The following is an 18,940-nucleotide window of genomic DNA, read 5'->3' as shown; positions in this document are numbered from 1 at the left end:
AGACTAAAGAGACTTCCTCTTATAGCCAAGATCAAGTAACATGGACTAGATTTACTCTCACACTGGAAACAACTAAAAACAAACAAAATCAATTAAAAAAACCCCACAAACCCCAATATATGAAACAATGATTTTCAAGATACTGAACATTAGGTAATAAAGTACACTGATCCTTGGAGGAACAAAAAACAAGTGATTGCACAGCTTTCTGCCTTAGTTTCCAGGCCATAGCACAGGGAGTCCCCTCCTAAGTAGAACCCAGGTAACTCCCTGAGTTGATGAGGTGGAGCTGACAGTCTGAGGAGACCAAGGCAGCTAGGTTCAAAGGATATAGTACCAGAGGAGAGAGCTGGACAGGGAGAGAACTCCAGAGATCTCAAGAGGACACCCTTTGGGTGTGCAGCAGAGCACTGATAAGGGCAGGCATATGAAGAAACTAACTGAGGCTAAGGACAGAAGTACACAAAAAATTAGAAGACACAGAACTCAGCATTCAAACAGGGCCAAGAATAGTGACTGTTCCCACCAGACAAACTGGAAAACCTCAAAATTCATGGGGCATTGGGTAGAGTACTCAAAAAGGTCTTGCCTCAGTAGTGGGAAATAATTAGCTCTAGACTAAACATGGGCCTGATCCTGCCAACAAACCTTAAAAGCAAGACCTGAAAGGTTTCCATATAACTGTACAACAAGCCTCACAAATATTTATAGGAATATAAAAATATCCAGCATCCAGTAAAATAAAATTCAAAATGTTTGCCCTCCAAACAAAAACAATCAGGCATATAAAAAAAAAAAGAAAAACACAACCCATAATGAAAAAATTAATGATTGAAACTGACCTAGAAATGACACAGATGCTGGAATTCACAGAAAAGGACATTAAAACAGTTATTATAACTGTATTTAAAAAGATATTCATGTTCAAAAAGATAGGGAGACACACAGACGACATTAAAAAAAAGATCCAAATTGAACTAAGGAGATGAAAACATCAATTTCTGAGACGAAAAATATACTGAATGGGATTAACAACAGATATTTCAGAACAAAATATTAATGAATTGAACACACAGCAACAGAAATTATTCAAAATGTAGAAGGAAAAAATAATGAAAAACATGAATAGAGCACCTGGTAAGCTGTGTGACAACTTCAAGCAGCCTAATATATATGTAATTACAGTCTCCAAACAAGGGGGAGGGGGCTAGGGGAAATACTGAAAGAAATAAGGCTGAAAATTTTCCAAATTTGATGAACTATCAACACATAGATCCAAAAAGCTCAACGAATACCAAATACAAGAGCCACAAAGAAAACTAAAGCAAAGCTCATGATAATCAAACTGCACAAATCCTACGATAAACAGAAAATCTTAAAAGTGGCCAAAGGAAAACAAACACATTATACAAAAACAAAAAAAACAAAGAGAATGGAGCAATGTCTTTAAAGAACTGAAAGGAAAAATACGTCTACCTAGAATTCTACATTCAGAAAAAGTATTCAAGAACAAAGACAAAAAACTTTTTTTTAGACATTAAAAAGCTAAAAGAATTCATCACCATCAGACCTTCACTACAAGTCCTTTAGGCAGAAGGAAAATGTTAGCAGATGGAAATATGGATCTACACAAAGCAATGAAGAAACCAGAAATGTTAACTACATGGATAATTACAAGATGTTTTTCTTTTTTTTTGGCGACACTGCGCGGCTTGTGGGATGTTAGTTCTAGGACCAGGGATTGAACCCGGGCCACGGCAGTGAAAGTGCTGAGTCCTAACCACTGGACCGCCAGGGAATTCCCCAAGATTTCTGTTATTATTTAAATTGCTTTCAAATATAACTGAATGAAATGGACAAATTCCTAGAAAGACACAAACTACTGTAACTGACTCAAGGAGAAATAGTAAATATGAATACACTTATAATGAGACTCAATTAGTAATCAAAAAACTACCCACAAAGAAAAGTCCAGAATCAGATGGTTTTACCAGTGAATTCAACCAAGAATTAATAAGAATTAATACCAATGCTTCACAAACTCTTCCAAAAAACAGAGGGAATACCTCCCAACTCATTATATAAGGTCAGTATTGCTGTGCTACTAAAACCAGATAAAGATATCAAAAGAAAACTACAGACCAATATTCCTTATGAATATAGACACAAAAATTCTCAACAAAATGTTAGCACACTAAATCTATCAACACAAAACACCATGACCAAGTGTGATTTATCCCAAAAATGCAAGGTGAATTTACCATCTGAAAATCAATTAATGCAATACACCACATCAACAGAATAAAGGACAAAACCCATATGATTGTATCAATAGACACAGAAAAAACATTTCACAAAATCCAGCACCACTTCCTGATAAAACCACCCAACAAATGAGGAATAGAAGGCAACTTCCTCAACCTGATAAAGGGCATATATAAAAAACTTGCAGCTAACTTCATATTTAACGGTGAAAGACTGCATGCTTTCCCCCTAAGATCAGGAATAAGAAAAGGATGTCTGCTCTCATCACTTCTATTAAACATTGTATTGGAGGATGTTCTAGTCAGGGCAATTAGGCAAGAAAACAAAATAAAAGACATCTGAATTGAAAAAAAAGAGGACTATCTCTATTTGCAGATGATGTGATCTTGCATAAAGAAAATCCTAAGAAATTAGGAACTCAGGATACAAGATCAATACACAAAAATCAACTGCATTTCTATATACCAGCAATGAACAATCTGAAAATAAAATTATGAAAAGAATTTGTTTACACCAAAAAGAATAAAAGTGCTTAGGAATAATTTTAACAAAAGAAGTACAAAGATCGGATCAAGATGGCAGAGGAGTAGGATGTGGAGCTCACCTCCTCCCACAAATACATCAAAAATACATCTACATGTGGAACAATTCGCACAGAACATCTACTGAACACTGGCAGAAGACCTCAAACTTCCAAAAGGGCAAGAAAATCTCCACGTAACTGGGTGGGACATAAGAAAAAAGAAAAAAAAAGAAAGAAAGAAAGAAAGGAATCAGGATGGGACCTGTGCCCCTGGCAGGGAGCTGTGAAAGAGGAAAAGTTTCTGCACACTGCGAAGTCCCCTTACTGGTGGGGAAATCATCCAGCACAGAGGGGGAGCTTCAGAGCCTTGGAGGAGAGCGTAGCAACCTGTTTGCAAGGGCAAAGTGGAGAGAGACCTGCACAGATGGTCGGGGCCACCACCCAGCACTCCCCAGCCTGAGAGGCTTGTCATTCGTCTGCTGGGGTGGGTGGGGGCTGGGTGCTGAGGCTTGGGTTTTAGAGGTCAGACCTGGTGAGAATACTGGGGCTGGTTGCATGGAGACAGCCTGAGGGGGCTAGGGTGTTGTGTGCCACAACTCAAAGACTAAGGGAAGAAGCCTGGTCCTGCCAGAGAGGCAAGGCACCATCGTTGGGGCGCATGAGGAGGAGGTGGGATGGCCGTAGGAGCTTCTTTCTCCACACATGCTCTCTGGTGGCAGGACACCTCCTACACGAGCTCCAGGACTGGGCACGAGCCACTGCTGCCATCTCTGACTCCAGAAGTGGGCGCAGACCATTGCCACTGGCAAGGGTCCTGCAAGTGGACGCTGGTTACTGCCTCCACCTCCCTGGGAGCATGTGTGGGCTATGCACCTGCACACCCCCATCAAGGGGATAATGGGCAGCACATGCTGAGCAAAGACACGGCAAGCATCCAAACCAAAAACAGCGCTCAAGCCAAAAAAATATTAAACACAAGCTACACAGGGACACACCCGCATATAAATAGCCCTCCAAGACTACAGTAGATAATTGTTTCTCTTAAACTCACACAGTAAGAAAAATATAAGCAAAATGAAGAAGCAGAGGAATCACTCCCAGTTAAAAGACCCAGAGAATTCCCCTGAAGGAACAAACAATGAAACAGACCTCTTTAGTCTAACAGACACCGAGTTCAAAAAGGAGGTAATCAAAAAACTGAAGAAATTAAGAAAGGGTATCAACAGAAATGAAGATTACTGTAAAAAGGAACTAGAAATTATAAGGAGGAGACAAGAAAAATTGGAAAATTCATTTGCTGAGATGAAAGTTGAGCTAAAGGCAACGAATAGCAGAATGAATAATGCAGAAGAAAGAATATGTGATCCGGAAGATAGAATAATGGAAATAACCCAATCAAAACAACAGACAGAAAGCCAAATGAAAAAAAAAAAACATGAAAGTAATATAAGAGACCTGTGGAATAATATGAAGTGTGCCAATCTACACATAGTAGGGATTCCAGAAGGAGAACAAAGAAAAAAGGGGATTGAAAATGTATTTGAAGAAATTATGGCTGAAAACTTCCCAAACCTAAAGAAGGAAACAGATATGTGCAGGAAGCACAGAGGGTCCCAAACAAGGTGAACCCGAACAGACCTACACCAAGACATATTATAATAAAAATGGCAAAAGTTAAAGGTAAAAAGAGGATTCTAAAGGCAAGAGAAAAACAGAGTTAATTACAAGGGAACCCCCATAAGGCTATCAGCTAATTTCTCTAAAGAAACGTTGCAGCCAGAAGGGAGTGGCAAAATACATTCAAAGTCTTGAAAGGGAAATATCTGCAACCTAGAATACTCTACCCAGCAAGGTCATCATTTAGAATAGAGTAGAAATAAAGAATTTCTCAAATAAGCAAAAACTAAAAGAATACAGCAATACTAAACCTATCCTAAAAGAAATATTGAAAGGTCTTCTCTAAACAGAAAAGAAGCAGGAAGATATAGGAAGGAGGAAATCACAACTGGAAAGTAAATCACTTAAATTAGCCGGTATACAGAGCAAAAAGAAAAAGAAAAAACCTGTTTGTGAAAGCGATGATAAACACAAGGAACAGCAAAAGGATAAACGTGAAGATGTAAAAAAGGACATCAAAATCATAAAATGTGGGGAAGGAGAGTAAGAAAATGTAGATTCTTTTTTTTAGAATGTGTTAGAGCCTATATGACTATCAATCTAAAGCAAGCAGATATAGGAAGGGGTTAACATACTTGAAAAACAGGGCAACCACAAATCAAAAACATACAACAGATTCACAAAAAACAAAAAGAACACAAGCATAAAATAAAAGGAAATCATCAAACCACAAAAAGAAAAAGGAACAAAGAAAAAACATAGAATCAACTGGAAAACAAGGTTTAAAATGGCAATAAATATATATGTATCAATAATTACCTTAAATGTCAATGGACTGAATGCTCCAATCAAAAGACAGAGTGGCAAACTGGGTAAAAAAACAAGAGCCTACAATATGCTGCTGCCTACAAGAGACCCACCTTAGAGAAAAGGACACACACAGATTGAAAGTGAGGAGATGGAAAAAGATATTTCATGCAAACAGAAATGACAAGAAAGCTGCAGTTGCAATACTCGTATCAGACAAAATACTTCAAAACAAAGGCCATAAAGAAAGATAAAGAAGGAAACTATATAATGATAAAAGGATCAGTACAAGAAGAAGATTTTACGCTGGTCAACATATATGCACCTAATATAAGAGCATCCAAATACATAAAACAAACACTAACAGACATAAAGGGAGAAACTGATGGGAATACAATAATATTAGGAGACTTTAACACCCCACTCACATCAATGGACAGATCTGCTAAACAGAAAATCAGTAAGGCAACAGAGATCCTAAATTATACAACAGAACAGTTAGAATTAATTGATATTTTCAGGACATTACATATGAAAAAAAAAAAACAGAACACATTCTTTCCAAGTGCACATGGAACATTCTCTAGGACTGACCACATACTAGGGCACAAAACTAACCTCAACCAATTTAAGAGTACAGAAATTATTTCAAGCATCCTCTCTGACCACAACAGCATGAAACTAGAAATCAACCACAGGAGAAGAAATGAAAAAAAAAAATGATTACATGGAAACTAAGCAACATGCTACTAAAAAACCAATGGGTCAACAAGGAAATCAGAAGGGAAATTTAAAAATACCTTGAGACAAACAACAATAAAAACACAACCATACAAAACCTATGGGATGCAGGAAAAGCAGTTCTTCGAGGGAAGTTGACAGTGATACAGGCCTTCCTCAAAAAACAAGAAAAATCTCAAGAAAACAACCTAACCTACCACCTAAAAGAATTAGAAAAAGAAGAACAAATGAAACCTAAAGTCAGCAGAAGGAAGGAAATAATAAAGATCAGGGAGGAAATAAATAAAATAGAGATTTTAAAAAAAATAGAAAATATCACTAAAACCAAGAGCTGGTTCTTTGAAAGGATAAACAAAATTGACAAACCTCTGGCCAGGACCACCAAGAAGAAAAGAGGGAGAACCCAAATAAACAAAATAAGAAATGAAAAAGGAGAAATCTCAACCAACACCACAGAAATATAAAAAGCCATAAGAAAATACCATGAACAATTATATGCCAACAAATTTGACAGCCTACAAGAAACGGACAACTTTCTAGAAACATACAGCCCACCAAAACTGAATCAAGAAGAAATAGATAATTTGAACAGTCCAATCACTAGCAGTGAAATAGAATCTGTAATAGTAATAAAAAAAAAAAACTCCCTACAAACAAAAGTCCAGGAACAGATGGCTTCACAGGCGAATTCCACCAAACATACAAAGAACTTATATCGATCCTTCTCAAACTCTTCCACAAGACTGAAGAGGAGGGAACACTCCCAAAGACATTCTATGAAGCCACCATCACCCTGATATCAAAACCAGACAGAGATACCACCAAAAAAGAAAGTTATAAGCCAATATCTTTGGTAAATATAGATGCAAAAATTCTCAACAAAATATTAGCAAACTGAATCCAACAACACATAAAAAAGATCATACACCACCACCAAGTGGGATTCATCCCAAGTTCACAAGAATGGGTCAACACACGCAAATCAATCAATGTAATACACCACATTACAAAAGAAAAGTCAAAAACGACACAATCATCTCAACAGATGCAGAAAAAGCATTTGACAAAATTCAACATCCATTCACGATAAATCTCTTACTAAAGCCGGTACAGAGGGAACATATCTCCACATAATAAAAGCCGTTTATAACAAACCCACAGCCAATATAATACTCAATGTTGAAATGCTGAAAGTCTTCCCACTAAAATCTGGAACAAGACAAGGATGCCCACTCTCACCACTTCTTTTCAACATAGTATTGGAAGGCCTAGCCACACCAATCAGACAAGAAAAAGAAATACAGTAAGTCCACTATATACGAATGAGTTCCATTATGAGAGCATATTCGTAAGTCCAACTTGTTCATAAGTCCAACAAAGTTAGCCTAGGTACCCAACTAACACAATCATCTATATAGTACTGTACTGTAATAGGTTTATAATACTTTTCACACAAATAATACATAACAAACAAACACAAAAAATAAAACATTTTTAATCTTACAGTACAGTACCTGGAAAAGTACAGTAGTAAAACAGCTGGCATATAGGGGCTGGCATCGAGTGAACAGGCAAGAAGAGTTACTGACTGGAGGAGGGAGAGGAGGTGGGATATGGTAGAGCTGAAGGATCATCAGCAATAGGAGATAGAGGGCAAGCTGCAATTTCACTCATGCCTGACGTTGGTGGCACAGGTTCTGGTTCCTTGCTGGATTCAATTCTATCTAACATCTTAAAAAAAGATCCAGTGATATCTGGGTAGTAGCTCTTTTTTTCTTGTCATAGAAGACACAGTAGCACTGGATTGTATTCTGAATGGCTGCTGCAACCTTTGTGTACCGTTCTACGTCCAGGTCCTCTGCCTCAAAAACTAACAGTGCCTCCTCAAACAGAACTAACTTACGTGATTAGACATGTGAACGCACATTTGAATCTTTGGAAGCTCGCAACTTGAAGGTTCGTATGTAGGGGACTTACCATAAAAGGTATCCAAATCGGAAGGGAAGAGGTAAAATTGTCACTATATGCAGATAACATGATACTATATATAGAAAGCCCTAAGGACTCCACACAAAAACTACTATATCTAATAAATGAATTCAGCAAAGTACCAGGATACAAGATTAACATTCAGAAATTGGTTGCATTTCTTTACACTAACAATGAAATACCAGAAAGGGAATGTAAAAAAATTAAAAAAAAAAAAACCTTTTAAAATCACACCAAAAAAAATAAAATACCTAGGAATAAACCTGACCAAGGAACTGAAAGGCTTATACTCTGAGAAGTATAAAACATTAATAAAGGAAATTAAAGATGATTCCAAGAAATAGCAAAATTTCCCATGCTCAAAAATTTATATGGAACCATAAAAGACCCAGAATTGCCAAAGCAATCCTGAGGGGAAAAAAAAAGCAGGAGGCATAACTCTCCCAGACTTCAGACAATACTACAAAGCTACAATAATCAAAACAGTGTGGTATTCATACAAAAACACAACATATGGAGCAATGGAACAGAAAAGAGAGTCCAGAAATAAACCCACACACCTACAGTCAATTAATCTTCAACAAAGGTGGCAAGAACATAAAATAGGAAAAAGTCTCTTCAGCAAGTGGTACTAGGAAAGTTGGACAGCTGCATGTAAACCAATGAAGTTAAAACACCCCTCATACTATGCAGAAAAATAAACTCAAAATGGCTTAAAGACTTAAACATAAGACATGACACCATAAAACTCCTAGAAGACAGCATGGGCAAAACATTCTCTGACATAAATCGTACCAATGTTTTCTTAAGTCAGTCTCCCAAGGCAATAGAAATGAAAACTAAACCAAACAAACAGGACCTAATTAAACTTACAAGCTTTTGCACAGCAAAGGAAACCATAAAAAAAAAAAAAAAAAGACAACCTACCGAGTACTGGGAGAAAATATTTGCAAATGATGCGACTGACAAGGGCTTAATCTCCAAAATATACAAACAGCTTATACAACTCAACAACAACAAAAAAACAAACAACCCAATTGAAAAATGGGCAGAAGACCTTAACAGATATTTCTCCAAAGGAGATATACAGATGGCCAGCAGGCACATGAAAAGATGCTCAACATTGCTAATTATTAGAGAAACGCAAATCAAAACTACAATGAGGTGCCAACTCACACCAGTCAGAATGGCCATCATTAAAAAGTCTACAAATAACAAATGTTGGAGAGGGTGTGGAGAAAAGGGACCTCTCCTACACTGTTGGCGGGAATGTAAGTTGGTGCAGCCACTGTGGAAAACAGTATGGAGGTTCCTCAGAAAACTAAAAACAGAATTACCATATGACCCAGCAATCGCACTCCTGGGCATACACCCAGATAAAACTACAATTCAAAAAGATACATGCACCCCTATGTTCATAGCAGCACTGTTCACAATAGCCAAGACATGGAAACAACCTCAATGTCCATCAACAGATGAATGGATAAAGTAGATGTGGTACATATATACAATGGAATACTACCACTCAGCCATAAAAAAGAATGAAATAATGTCATTTGCAGCAACATGAATGCAACCAGAGATTATCATACTAAGTGAAGTCAGAAAGAGACAAATACCATATGATATCACTTACATGTGGAATCTAAAACATGGCACAACTGAAGCTATCTACAAAACAGAAAGAGACTCACAGACATAGAGAACAGACTTGTGGTTGCCACGGGAGAGGGGGGAGGGAGAGGGATGAACTGGGAGTTTGAGGTTGGTAGATGCAAACTATTACATGTAGAATGGATAAACAACAAGGTCCTACTGAATAGCACAGGGAACTATATCCAATCTCCTGGGACAAACCATAATGGAAAAGAATATAAAAAAAGAATGTATATGTTTGTATAACTGAGTCACTTTGCTGTACAGCAGAAATTAGCACAACACTGTCAATCCACTATACTTCAACTAAAAAAAAAAAAGAAGTACAAGACTTGTATTCTGAAAACTACAATACACTGTTAAAAGAAATTAAAGATTTAAATAAGTGGAAAGATACCGATGCTCATTGACTGGAAGACTTGATATTATTAAGATGGCAATACTCTCAAAATTGATTTACAGATTCAACACAATCCTCTTCAGATTCCCAGCTTTACAGAAATTGACAAGCTTATCCTAAACTGATGGAAATTCAAGGAACCCAGAACAGCCAAAACTGTACTGAGAAAGAATAACAAAATTGGAGGACTCAACTTTCCCATTTCAAAACTTACTTCAAAGCTACAGTAATCAAGATAGCATGGAACTAGCCTAAGACTAGACATATGGATCAATGGGATAGAATTTAGGATCCAGAAATAAACCTTCACAATAAGTCAAGTGATTTTCAACAAGGGTGGCAAGGTAACTCAATGGGAAAAGAACAGTCTTTTCAATAAATGGTGCTAGGATACCTGGATACTCACAAGCAAGAGAACGAAACTGAATCTCTACCTCACCCTACAGTCAAAAGTTAACTCAAAATGGGTCAAAGATCTAAATGTAAGAGTTAAAACTATAAAGCTATACACTTATAAACAAAACATAAATGTAAATCTTTGTAACCTTGGATTAGGCAATGGTTTCTTAGATCTATGACACCAAAATACCAAAGACCAAATATATAAATTAGACTTCATTAAAATTAAAAAGTTTTGTGTTGTAAAGGGTATCATCAAGAAAGTGAAAAGGATGGGAGAAAATATTTGTAAACCATATATCTACTAGGAAATATAACAGAATATATAAATATATATATATAGAATATATAAGATGCATCTAGTGTAAGATGCATCTAGAATATATAAAGAACTCTTACAACTCAATATTAAAAAAATTAATAACCCAATGAACAAAAGGCATGAATAGACATTTTTCTAAAGATTAAGCCTATAAGCCTATGAAAATATGGTCAACACCATAAACCAATAGGGAAATGCAAATGAAAACTACAATGAGATACCGCTTCATATGCACTAGGATATAATTTAAAATGAATTATAGGGGAGAAGGGCATAATAGGGGAAGGGGGTTAAGAGGTACGAACTACTAGGTTTAAAGTAAATAAGATACAAGGATGTAATGCACAGCACAGGGAACATAGTTAATATTTTATAACTTTAAATGGAGTATAACCTATAAAAATATTGAATCATTATGTCATACACCTGAAACTAATACTTTAAGTCAACTGTACTTCAATTTTAAAAAATCACAAAATGAATCATAGATCTAAATGAAAACCTTAAAATATAAAACTAGAAGCATAAGAGAAAATCTCTGTGAACTTGAATTAGGCAAAGATTTCTTTGATATGACACTAACAGCATAACTGATAAACTGGACTTTATCAAAATATGTGCTCTTTGAAGAACACTATAAAGGGAATGGAAAAACAAGTGACAGGCCAGGAGGAAATATGAGCAAAGCCTATATATGATAAAAGACTTGTATTCAGAATCTATTTTTAAAAATATCAAAATGCAATAATAACAAAACAAACACAATCAAAAATTGGCAAAAGATTTGAAGAAACACTACAAATAAGCACATGAAAAAAAATACTCAACACTGTTAGCCATCAGGGAAATGCAAATTCAAACCAAAATGAGACACCACAATGGCTAATCTTAGATGGGCTAAAATTAAAAAGATTGATATGTTGGTGACAATGTGGAGGAACTAGAACTTTAATACACTGCTGGTGGTAATGTGAGATGGTTTCACAGTTTCTTAACAAGTTAAATATAAGCCTATCGCTTGATTGAGCCATTCCATTCCTAGATATTTAACCAAGAGAAATGAAAGCATATGTCCATACAAAGACTTGTACACAAATGTTCATAACAGCTTTATATGAAACAGCCAAAAACTAGAAATAACTCAAATGTCCATTAACAAGTGAATGAATAAACAAACTAATACAGCCATACAATGGAACACAGCTCAGCAATAAAAAGGAATAAACTACTGATACATGTTTCAATATGGGTGAATCTCAATAATAGAAGCCCAACAAGAAAGGAGTACAATGAAAGAGTATGATTCCATTTATATAAATTCTAGAAAACGTAAGGTAATTTGTAGTGACAGAAAGCAGAGGAGTCACTGGTTGCCTGGAATGGGGCGAGGGTAGGGAAGGTCGTACCAGGAAGAAATTATAAAATGGCACAAAGAAACTTTTGGAAGTGATGGATTTGTCCATCATTTTGATTGTGGTGATGATTTCAGGTATATACAGTATGTTCAAATTATCAAATTTTATACTTTAAACATGTGTGGTTTATTGTAAGTCAATTATACCTCAATGAAGCTGTTTAGTAGTGCCAAAGAGGCATTTGTAAGTAAACTCCATTTTGTTCATTAAGACAAATATGAAGATTTGTTGACTACAAATCTGGATTTAAAAAAACAAAACGAAGCATACACCAGGCCCCGGCCCCCAGAAAAGTAGTACTCAGATTACTCTGAAAGTCTTGTTACATCTTTTCTATTTGCCTAGTGCTTCTGAGAAAACAAAAGAGTATTAAAGATAGTTCATTGTACAGTAATGATCCCTAAATAATATGACCTTTAACCAGTTTCTACTCAAACATTTGATTCTATAATTTTATGAAACTACCAATAAACATTTCATAATCACTTCCAGGATGCTTACACTGCAGTGTGCCAAACTAACTTCTGCAATAAGAGTAGCCTACTGCCTTCTGCAAAATACAAGCAACCCATTTGAATCTGAATCCATTTATTTTCAACGTTCTAGTCTGTATAATCTTCCTAAATTTTCTGAACAATTTCTAAAGTTTTCAAATACTAAATGTATAATTTTGAGTTCACTTTTTAAACAACAAAAAGTCACAAAAATTATTAGGAAAACAAAACCTCTGTCAGCAGACTAAAACATTATGAAGTACAAACACATGTAAGGGAGGGAATTAGAACTTTTTACTTCTTGAGCAACTGATGAATATTACAATGATACATGGATTCTTTAAGGTCATTGAATGAATACTTTGTAAATATTTAGAAATACTGATCACCAAAAGGCAGCGTGCATTCAACAAATATTTGAGTACCTACTGTATGTCAGGCACTGCAATGAACAGAATATTCCCCCCCTCACCAGCAAATTCGTATGCTGAAATCCTAACCTCCAATATGGCAGTATTAGGAGGTAGGGCCTTTGGGAGGTAATCAGTTCATGAGGGTGGAGCCCTCCTGAATGGGATTAGTGTCCTTATGAGAGAGACCCCAGAGAATTAAGTAGCCCTCTTTCTGCCTTGTGAAGATACAAGAAGTTGGCAGTCTACAACCTGGAAGAGGATCCTCACCAGAACCCAACTACACTGGCACCCTGATCTCAGACTTGAGAAATATATTTGTTGTTTATAAGCCACTCAGTCTATGGTACTTTGTTATAACTGCCCAAACTGACTAAGACAGCCACTGTGTTGGGTGCCAAGAACAAGTAACATCAGATGGATCGTTTTGACAAGTGTTTCCAGGGAAAACTAAATTTATGGTACGTGGATTTCAGCAAAACAAATGGGAGTAATACCCATATCTTTATAAATAAAGCAGAAAATTGTGCCAAAGGCAGCCTGTGGCACAGTAAAAACAGAGTCAAGTGTCATAGCTACTTAATAGCTAGGTAATCTTGAGCATAATACTTAACCTTTCTGGGCTTCGTCTGTAAAAAGAAATCACTTGCTTGGATTGCCAAGGTTCTTTCCAAGATGTTACAATTCCTTTGATGAACGATAAACTAAAACTACACACACACACACACACACACACACACACATACACACACACATTCTTATTTTTTGGAGGACAAATTTGATTTAAATGCACATGCCCTTTAGTGCAACAATTTGCAATTCCACTTTTAAGATTCTAAACTACAGAAATATTCATACTAGTATATAAAGTCACATGCATAAGATGTGTACTAGTGTTATATGTAACAGCTAAATAAAAATAAAAGCAACTTTATCCATCAGTAGGGGAAAGGTTCAGTAAACTGCAGACATTTATACAATAGAATGTCTATCTAAAAGGAATGAGGTAGATCCAGATGTGCTGACATAGATAATATCTATACAATGGTGTTAACAAATTACAAATAATTCTTTCAGTTTTTGTCTGTATAATAGTCTTGGGAGCCAGATAGCCGAAGTTCACGTATCTGCTCGACCACTTTCTAACTCATCAACACAGACAAGTTCCTTAGTAAGTTTCAGTTTTCTCACCTGTTAAGTGGGTACAGTTATAGCACCTACCTTGGAGTATTATTGTAACAATTAACTAAGTAAAACATGACAAGCATTAAGTGTTCAATAAGTTTTAGGTATTATTTCCCATTACTCAAAGTTTTGTTTTGTTGTTGTTAATGGTTAAACCTATCAAGCTTTTCCTGTATTACTTCTCAATTTTGGCTTCCCTACCAGAAATAATCCTACTATAAAATGTATTTCCTCAAATAGATAGTCAATTCTTACCACTTATTAAACAATCCATGCTCTTGACACTAATTTGAAATGCCACTTTAATCACAAGCAAAATTCCTATATATATGGAAGTCTATTTCTGGCCTCTAAATCGGTGGTTAGCAAACATTTTAGGTAAAGGGTCAAGTAGCAAATATCACAACCAATTAACTCTGCCTTGTAGCACAAAAGAAGCCATAGAAAATGTGTAAATGAATGGCACATGTGTGTTCCAATGGACACTGAAATCTGAACTTCATATAATTTTCATGTTACAAACTATTATTCTTTTTTTCCCAAGCACTTAAAAATATAAAAGCCACTCTTAGGTCACAGATCATACTAATACAGGTGGTCAGCCAGATCTGGCAATCCATGCTCTAAACCCTTACAATTTTTACACTCCTAAAATTTTTTTATATTTATAAAATTCCACAAAATAAATACATGTGATAAAAAGGTTAAACACGATATAAGGGCATAGAGTGACACCTCTCCCTTCTATCCCAGAGGCCCAGTTCCCCTCTCCAGTTTTTCTGTATCCTTTTATTTATTTTATTATTTTTTTTGGCTGTGTTGGATCTTCGTTGCTGCGGCGGGCTTTCTCTAGTTGCAGTGAGTGGGGGCTACTCTTTGTTGCAGTGCGCAGGCTTCTCATTGCGGTGGCTTCTCTTGTTGCGGAGCACAGGCTCTAGGCGCACGGGCTTCAGTAGTTTTGGCATGTGGGCTCAGCAGTTGTGGCTCCCGGGCTCTAGAGCGCAGGCTCAGTTGTTGTGGCGCACGGGCTTAGTTGCTCCACGGCATGTGGGATCTTCCCGGACCAGGGATTGAAGCCACATCCCCTGCATTGGCAGGCGGATTCTTAACCACTGCGCCACCAGGGAAGTCCCTTGTGTATCCTTTTAAATCTACTGACACTATTAACATCTCAGTAGACATAGTCTTATATGTATATACATGACTTTCTACATGTTAATTCATCTATAGGATAAATCCCTGCAAATGGAACTGCTGGGACAAATTTCCTTAAAGCATTCATTCCAACATGTAACTCGTCAGTATCTATAGCGTAGATACTCAGGATAAGCCTTCCAACATGCCTTTACCTATTACCCACCTTCCCAATCAACTTTAAAATCACGTTAAATATTTCTTCCAGATTACAGACTTGAAAACTGTAACTACTCTGGTTTATGAATCCTTCCTTTGTATTGCATTAAATTTCTTAGCTATAGTTATCAATGCCTTGGAGTAAAGAAATAAGTTTTACTGTTTTCTTTGATCACTGCTTATTGAATTCCACATCTATTTTTCTTGGATTAATTTTTCATTTGATATAGTACATCCTGAGGTATTCCTAGTGGTTCTGGGTGAAAATGACTTTATTTTGCCCTCACTTTGAATGACAGTTTGGTTAGGGATAAGATTTTGAATTTGAATTATGTCCAATGGAAAAAAAAAATGTCCAGTGAGCACTCTTAAAACTCTGCTCCACTGTCATCCAGCATTCCATGTCTCAGATTAGAAGTCTCATCAGGCTGCCCAAGATTCTGCCTGGATACTCTTACCTTCATGATCTGTTATCTCTGTGGTTATTTCTCCTCTTCCAATTTCTATTCCCTCCTGGAATTCCTATTAGATGTACACTGGCCCTCTCCTGGATCCATTTTCCACGTTAGCTATTTTTCCCTACTTTCTATGTTTTAATATTCAAGAACTGACAGCGTGTTTTCAGGGCAGCCTGTATATGTTCAGTAGGCATGATACCATCTGAAATCTAAGCATATTAACATTTATCTTAAAGTTTTTTTCTTTTTCTTACATGAACTACATTGCTTCAGGTCCAGTCCTTGTATCTGTTCAGTCTGGGCCATCTCTTCCATGCTACTGATTTCCCACAAATGTTTAGTGATTTTTGTTGTCTGTTCCCATTATAAATGTATCAGTATCTCAGTACAGGTGGAAATCACTGTACTCCTATAGTAAATTCACATTTGTAACTAACCTTATAATTCAATTTTACATTTATCCTAGGACTTTGTGCAGTATGACAACAACAACGTTAAGTTTTTTGACTTGCAATCCTATGATTCTTCAATCCATTTTTAGGCACATCCTTTTGGTGTTTCATTTCCCCTAGCAACCACTAACTTGAGTAACACAGTTCTTACCTAAGTGTTATACAAGAAGCTTCAGGGACAGAACATCACCAGCTCTATCTAACAGACTTGTCTAACAGAGAGTTAAACAAATAATGACAGTCTGGTAGAAGACTGTCATAGATGTGCAATCCAAGGAGTAAATAATAATAATATGGTAATGAATCACTTAAGTCTTGAAATCATAATAGTTATGCTTTTTACCAATCTTTAATGTTATAGAAGTTAAAATAACAAATTGTATTTTTTAAAAAGGAAGACTCCATGATGGTTAAAACGTAATTTTCCACCTACCTTATGATTTAGCCATTCCACAGCTGACAGAAATGCACAGATGTTCACCAAGACATTTATAAGAATGTTCATAGCATTCTTCAAAATACATAATATACAAAAACTGGAAACATAAATATCCACCAACAGAGGAGTGCCATATAATGATGCAATGGATTACTACACAGCAATAAAAAAGAAATTAACTACTGATACATGAAACATTATGGATGAATCTCATAATCAATATGCTGAGTATACTGTAGGATTCCATTAATATCAAGCCCCAAATAGACAAAACTAATAGATGATGACAGAAATCAGAATATTGATGGGGGGTGGGCAGGGGTATAACTGACTTGGAAGAAGCAGGGGGAAACTCCTGGAATGATGGAAATGTTCTACAGGTATAATATGAAAGCTGGTGGTTGCACAGGTTAATAAAAACATAAAAATTCACTGAGGTGTACAACTAAGATTTATGCGCTTGATGACTTCATAGATATTTTATATCTCAATCAAAAAGTTAAGAAAGAAAAAAAATGTAATTTCCAAACTGAGGGAACTAAAACTGTGTTTACTTATGTCAAAATTCTCTGAGCCATAAATACTGGATATCCAACATCCTTTTTACATTAAGTAATAAGACAACTTTGGACAAATGGTATCAGAATAATAATACAAAATGAACGTTAACATCTTCAGTCATAAACTACTACTTGGATTCCTACTTCCACGTTCGAAGTCCTGTTTTAATACAACATTAACTCCAGCAAAAATCAAGGCCCAGCTCCTGAGAACCTTCAATGATAGTTAAATGTCCAGACATTGCATATAAATCTCAAAAGTAGTCTGACGGATAAAAGCTTAAGATTTATAATCAAATTTTCATTCTGCCAATAACATCATAAATAAAAGCTTCACTATGGCGTTTACAAATTATTCCTCGGCAAGTTGCTCAGGAATAGTGTAATTTTCAAGAAGTCTAAAAATGCAAGAGGCTTCCCGTCCCGTGGTCTCCTCGGCGCCACTAGTTCCTACACAAATATGCATCTTTTAAAGGTGCCTAGCGTCTGGCAGGCATAGAAAGGCTGCCTCCAGAGAATACTAATTTAACGCAATAAAGCGGTAACAGCTGACTACAAAGTTTACCCACTGAGGGGAGCAGAGATGGTGGTGAGTTGGTTTAGAAAATTAAAAAAAAGTGATAAAAATAAAACACACGCAAACCAACGGTCTCCGGCAGCACAGTTCTGAAAAGACAAGTCAAACGGCTCCGAAAAACCGCGGCTTTTCCTGACACCGGAGCAGACTCTGGAGGGCTTGCGGCGAACCCACGGGGACAGGGCCCCCAGGAGAGCTCGTCCGTGAGGTGACCCGACCGCGACGGGAACCCACAGTCCGGGGCCCGCGCCCCAGAGCCCGCTCGGGCCGGGCCCGAGCCCTGGGAGCCGCGGGCAGGCGAGGCCGGGTGGCCCGGGTACTCACCGACTTCACCCGCCTGCGCACGGCGGCCGCCACCCCGCCACCACCTCCCCAGCCGCGGGCACACCTGGGCGGCGCCCGACTCGCTGGGGCCGCCACCAACTCCCCGCCCACCCTCCGGGCGCGCCGCCGCGCCGACAACCTCCACTTCCGGCGCGCGTGAGGAAATGAGGCCGCCGCCGCGGCGCGCGCCCGCCCCAGCCCCGCCCACGCCCGCCCCGGCCCCGCCCACGCCCGTCCCGCGCCCAGTGCTTGGCATAGAAAAGCTCAGTAATTGGCGTCTAGTACTGATTAACCCTGTATCTGTTACAAATGTGTCTGTGTGTGTGTGCGCGCGCGCGTGTAGCCCAAAAAACGATTTGTGGAGGCTAGGAGAGAGCGGGAGGCAGGAAATCACTCTTGCCCGAGCAAGCGTCTGCAGGGATGGGAGTACCAGCTCCGGCCGGACGGCTGGCTTTGCAGGAGGGAGGGACTCAGCGGAGGATGGCAGCGCTTTCCTGCCCGGGAGCCTTTGCCCTGGGAGCTGGAGGGGGCGATGAGTGCCTGCGTGGGCACTG

The 18,940-nt window shown here is 37.7% G+C and overlaps 1 protein-coding gene across 3 annotated transcripts in view; it reads right to left on the bottom strand.

Moving 5' to 3' along the window:
• Positions 1 to 18,515, bottom strand: part of CSGALNACT2 (chondroitin sulfate N-acetylgalactosaminyltransferase 2) — a 50,141-nt gene extending 31,626 nt beyond the window's left edge. For all 3 annotated transcript variants that reach the window (XR_009005666.1, XM_057530979.1, XM_057530980.1), the window contains exon 1: positions 18,387 to 18,515. The gene's annotated coding sequence lies outside the window, so the exon portion shown is untranslated. The remainder of the gene's footprint in view (positions 1 to 18,386) is intronic.
• Positions 18,516 to 18,940: the final 425 nt, after the last annotated feature.

Source organism: Balaenoptera acutorostrata, chromosome 16, assembly GCF_949987535.1.
Source record: "Balaenoptera acutorostrata chromosome 16, mBalAcu1.1, whole genome shotgun sequence".
Classification (NCBI taxonomy): domain Eukaryota; kingdom Metazoa; phylum Chordata; class Mammalia; order Artiodactyla; family Balaenopteridae; genus Balaenoptera; species Balaenoptera acutorostrata.
This window is presented reverse-complemented; position numbering and strand designations above follow the sequence as displayed.